Source organism: Neoarius graeffei, chromosome 1, assembly GCF_027579695.1.
Source record: "Neoarius graeffei isolate fNeoGra1 chromosome 1, fNeoGra1.pri, whole genome shotgun sequence".
Lineage (NCBI taxonomy): Eukaryota > Metazoa > Chordata > Actinopteri > Siluriformes > Ariidae > Neoarius > Neoarius graeffei.
The window spans coordinates 94,772,234-94,778,233 of NC_083569.1; positions in this window are offsets into that span (position 1 = coordinate 94,772,234).

Sequence of the window (6,000 nt, forward strand, 5' to 3'; positions counted from 1 at the left end):
CTGACAGTTGGTCGCTAGTGGATATTCAAGGCTGTCCACTCATTGCCCATTGCTTAGTGGACATTCTGGTTGCCTAGATAACCCTCTTGTATACTTCCCACCCCAAATGTTTCCAAGTGAAATAAGCAGTAGCTGGCTACAAGACCATAAATAGAAAAAGAAACCTTTATTTGTCACACGTTCACTCAAGCACAGACTTACCGTAAGCACACAGTGAAATTTAACCTTTGTATTTAACCCATCTGAAGCAGTGAACACACACATGCACACACAAGTGAGCAATGAGCACACACACATATCCAGAGCAGTGGGCAGCTATGCTACAGCGTCTGGGGAGCAGTTGTGGGTTAGGTGCCCTTGCTCAAGGGTATGTCAGTCCAACCTCAGACCATGGCTGCCCCATGTTAACCTAACTGCATGTCTTTGGGGGAAACCGGAGCACCCAGAGGAATCCCACACAGACATGGAAAGAACATGCAAACTCCGCACAGAAAGGACCCCATCGACTGCTGGGCTCGAACCCAGAACTTTCTTGCTGTGAGGTGACAGTGCTAACCACTACACAACTGTGCTAACCACTACACAACTGTGCTGCCCACTATATCACTAGTGTATGCATATGAACAGAGCTATGCTTCAACAGTGACAGCTCACCCATGTTTAATTTATTTTTAATTCACAGATAGCACAGATTATAGATCAAAACTGTAACTTGTACTGCTTTCTGTAACACATTGTTAAGTCCCATTTTAGCCTGTCTGTCTAGTTAACTGTTGAGATATCTAGTCAGCAAAATGACTGGCTATATCTCTTGCCTTCCTGGAAGAAACTAACTTACTGCTTTCTTCCTATCAAAAATCAGACAAATCTTTATAAAGCAAAATGACTGGCTAAATATTTCACCAAAATAACTAATCAAGAAGTCTTAGCACAAAATAAATGAGCTTCCATTTTGATGCGGTTGAAGTGATAGGAACCAAAGTCATGGACATTGTCTCCATATGATAAACGTTTGGGGGAACTCAATATTGGGGTCATCTGTCAGTCAATTGTATCCTTCACTCCCATTGGTACGCACCTCAATCATGTCACCTCAGAATTTAGTTTAGTTTAACTCTATACCCATCCGCTAAACGTCGCCAGCGGTTATTTCACCTGTCATTGCTACAAGTCACCAAACTTCACTGAGGCTCAGTGGTCTCTGAAATTGTGGCCTAATGGGACCAAAAGGTTGCCAGTTCAATTCCTGGGACTTGCAGGATTGGCTGAAGTGCCCTTGAGCAAGGCACCTAAACCCTGGGCTGCTCTGCATATGTTATATGTTGCTCTGGCGAAGAACATCTGTAATGTAATGTCTCTGGTTGCCACTTTGCTGCTAGTCTCTTTCTGTGTGTACACCCCTAAAGAGAGAGATGTTTTGATAGAAAGAGAATCTGACTTGTAAGTTATGAGAAGCAGAGGAATCTAAGAATTAAAAAAAAAAAATCCTCTTCAGAAGACACATTTTTCACATATACACTGGGGCTGCTAAGTATGAACAATGGTATCAAAAGTAATAGTCTCACCTGAACACTGACTTTGTTTTTGTTTTTTGTACTTTCATTTTTATAGCTTGGTCATAAAAAAAATGATGAAATGAACAAAAGGCCAAAATATGCAGAGACTGATTGAAAACTGTTATTAAGTAATGATGCACTGTAGCCTACTGAAGGACCAGAGGTACTATGTCCTGGAACTTGTCTTTGTATTCCATATTGATGAACTGAACTGGAATGAAGATATTATGTGACATATGTATGTATAAAGTGTCTTACAAAAGTATTCATCCCCATTTTGGTGTTTGTCCTGTTTTGTCGCATTACAAGAAGGAATTAAAATGGATTTTTGGAGGGTTAGCACCATTTGATTTACACAACATGCCTACCACTTTAAAGTTGCAAGTTATTGTGACACAAACAATAATTAAAATGAAAAAAAAAAACAGAAATCTGGAGTGTGCATAGGTATTCAAAAGATATTCCCCTTTTCGTATGAAACCCCTAAATAAGAGCTGGTTCAAACAAATAACTTCATAGGTCACATAATTAGTTGATTAAGATCTATCTGTGTGCAATCAAAATGTCACATGATCTGTCACATGATGTCTGTATAACTCAACCTGTTCTGGAAGGACTCTGACTCTGCAACGCTACTAAGCAAGCAACATGAAAACCAAGGAGCCTCCAAACAGGTCAGAGACAAAGTTGTAGAGAAGTATAGATCAGGGTTGGGTTATAAAAAATATCCCAAACTTTGAATATCCCATGGAGCACCATTAAATCCATTATAGCAAAATGGAAAGAATATGGCACCACTACAAACCTGACAAGAGAAGGCCACCCGCCAAAACTCACAGACCGGGCAAGGAGGGCATTAATCAGAGATACAACAAATACATCAAAGATAACACTGATGGAGCTGCAAAGATCCACAGCAGAGATGGGAGTATCTGTCCATAGGACCACTTTAAGCCATACACTCCACAGAGTGGAGCTTTATAGAAGAGTGGCCAGAAAGAAGCCATTGCTTAAGAAAACATGTTTGGAGTTTGCCCAACAGCATGTGGCAGAGTCCTCAAACACATGGAAGAAGATTCTCTGGTCAAATGAGACTAAAATTGAACTTTTGGCCATCATGGGAAATGCCATGTGTGGTGCAAACCCAACACCCTGAGAACACCATTCCCAGAGTGAAGCATGGTGGTGGCAGCATCATGCTGTCAGGATGTATTTCATTTGCAGGGACAGGAAAGCTGGTCAGGACTGAAGGAAAGATAGATGGCACTAAATACAGGGCAATGCTGAAGGAAAACCTGTTTGAGCCAGCCAGAGGTTTGAAACTGGGATGAAGGTTCATGTTTTAGCAGGACAATGACCCTACACAAACTGCTAAAGCTACACTGGAGTGGTTTAAAGGGAAGCATTTAAATGTCTTGGAATGGCCTAATCAAAGCCCAGACCTCAGTCCAATTGAGAATCTGTGGTATAACTTGAAGATTGCTGTACACCAACACAACCCATCTAACTTGAAGGATTTGAAGCAGTATTGTCTTGAGGAATGGGCAAAAATCCCAGTGGCTAGATGTGCTAAGCTAATAGAGACATACCCCAAGAGATTTGCAGGCGTAATTGCAGCAAAAGGTGGCTCTACAAAGTTTTGACTTTGGGGGGGTTAATATGGATGCACACTCCAGATTTCTGTTTTTTCATCTTAATTATTGTTTGTGTCACAATATTTTTTTTTCACCTTTAAAGTGGTAGGCATGTTGTGTAAATCAAATGGTGCTAACCCTCCAAAAATCCATTTTAATTCCTGCTTGTAATGCAACAAACCAGGACAAACACAAAGGGGGATGAATACTTTTGCAAGACACTAATTATATGATGTACCTGACAGTACCAGTTTGAGTACTCATTTGAGTATAGATCTAGTTTTTTATGTTGAGTTTTTTTTCGTCACTGGAGCAAACATTTTGATGCAGTATGTTAACAATACTAAAAGCACTTTAACTCTGTGAGAAGATTTCTCTTGTTTCTGTTTTGAAAGCACAACTAACTAGTGTATATTGGATGGTGAATAACTGTTCTGTCATTACAAGAATGTGTGGGTGTTTCTGTGAACCTGTAGCATGTTAGCTTGTTGTAAGGCGTGGGCAAATGGAAGGTGTATTTTTAGAAATGTATAAAATATACACCCTGCATAATAATAATAATAATAATAATAATAATAATAATAATAATAATAATAAAATTATTATTATTATTATTATTATTATTATTATTATTATTATTATTATATGTGAGATGTGGATGTTTTCTTTGGTACTAAAAACAAATGAAAGTGGTCTCTGGTTTGTCCTACTTGTGGGAAGAAAAATATTTTTATTTTAATGTATGTGACAGAGTTCAGTTTTAAAAACTGGGACATTATCACTTGAATGTCTAATGCCTTTAAATGACCATTTTTAATAAATGATATGTTCAGAAGAAGTTACAGGCTCTGACTGCTATGTACTGTATGTTTAAAATCATGTAAGGATTTATTAGGTAGTCAAAATGTTAATGAAAATGTATAATGGAAAATAGCCTGAAATGCAAAATCTTAAATCTGTAGCAAATCACATGCATCAATCTGTTTGAGTTATGAAGGGTTAACTTAGAGTTAATATCAGGGCTAGCACCTGTATTTTTTTCTTCATTTTGATATAAAATTGAATGACCCACATTGCGGTTGCTCATTTGGATTTGCACACACTGTGCATGAAATCACATTGACCACAATACAACTGTTACAGTTACAAAGCTTCCTCTTTGGAGCAACAATGGGCATGAACCAATAGCTCTTTGTAGTAATATATACAATATAATACCTCTGAATTTCTGAAGTTATTCCAAGTATTATTTGCACATTTGGTGTTTTCCCTGCTGTGACACAATGAGAACCTTGTTATTTTTATGTTTTTTTTTCTCTGCTATTACATGACTATAATAATGTACTTCCAAAGAGTACATTAGGGAAAGGATTTCCCAGGGTTGGAAATGCAGTCTTTAGAATTTCTCGTAAGGCAATTTAGCAGGAATCCCACAACCAGGTATGTGGAATAATGCAGTTATATTTTTGTATTGTTTTTTTTTTTCCATCAGCGCCTGTCAATGTCTATGTATGGTAGTTGTTTTTGTGGTTCTCAAAGTGGTGACCCCAGATGTCAGTGAAACATATCCGGTGGTGTTGTGGTTAGCACTGTCACCTCACAACAAGAAGGTTCTGGATTCAAGTTCAATGGCCAACGGGGGCCTTTCTGTGTGGAGTTTGCATGTTCTCCCCATGTCTGTATGGGTTTCCTCTGGGTGCTCTGGTTTCCCCCACAGTCCAAAGACATGCAGGTTAGGTTAATTGGTGGCTCCAAATTGACTGTAGGTGTGAATGGTTGTTTGTCTCCATGTGTCAGCCCTGCGATGACCTGGTGAGTTGTCCAGGGTGTACCCTGCCTCTCGCCCATAGTCAGCTGGGATAGGCGCCAACTTTCCTGCAACCCTGTACAGGGTAAGTGGTTATGGATAATGAATGGATGGATATCCAGGGGTGTGGATGTGTGTGTGTGTATATATATATATATATATATATATATATATATATATATATATATAGACACACAGAGATACCAGCTCTCACCCTCAGTCAACTTCTTCCACAACCCTGGTGGTTTAGTGGTATAGATAATGAATGGATGGGTAGTGATTCTTCTGACTGATAGGTCACATGAAGTCAGTGGGTTTAATCCAAACCTAAATAACTTAAGAAACAAGCATGTGTTTACATAATATAAACTTGGACCAAATGTGTTCTGTTAATGTAAAGTTCAGGAGCAAAAATATTACTGTATACATTTAAATAATAATTGTAAAATTAGAATACATTAATTATGTTCATAAAATACATTTGTACTGAGGTGTCCTTGGAAATCATTTGATTGATTGATTGATTGATTGATTGATTGATTGATTGATTGATTTGTTTGTCTGTCAGTTTTTCAGTATTTGTACAGTTAAAGGTATCCCAGACTGCAAAAATTTTGAGAATCCATAATCTAGTCAATAAGGTATTTTAATATTTAATATACAGCCAATCAGTTGTCTAGTAAATCTGTTCTTTCTTAGAAACAGTCTCTGTAGTTAGCATATGGTGAAAAATGGCAGTAAGTAAAAATGTACCGCATAACACCTTGCAGACACGGAGGCTAAGGCAAGAGGGTTGTTAACAATGATATGTTCACACAAAACAAATAAGTAAGGATTGAATATTAGTCAAACTGACATGCAAAGCGACAGAAGGCTTGACTAGCATGCTGAAAGAGAAGTTCATGGTAGGAGTAAGACTGCAGTTAGGAGATGCAGATCAGTGACAAATATGTTAAACTATGATTAATCTGTTGTTTGTACTTTCTCCATGGCCTAGCAGTGC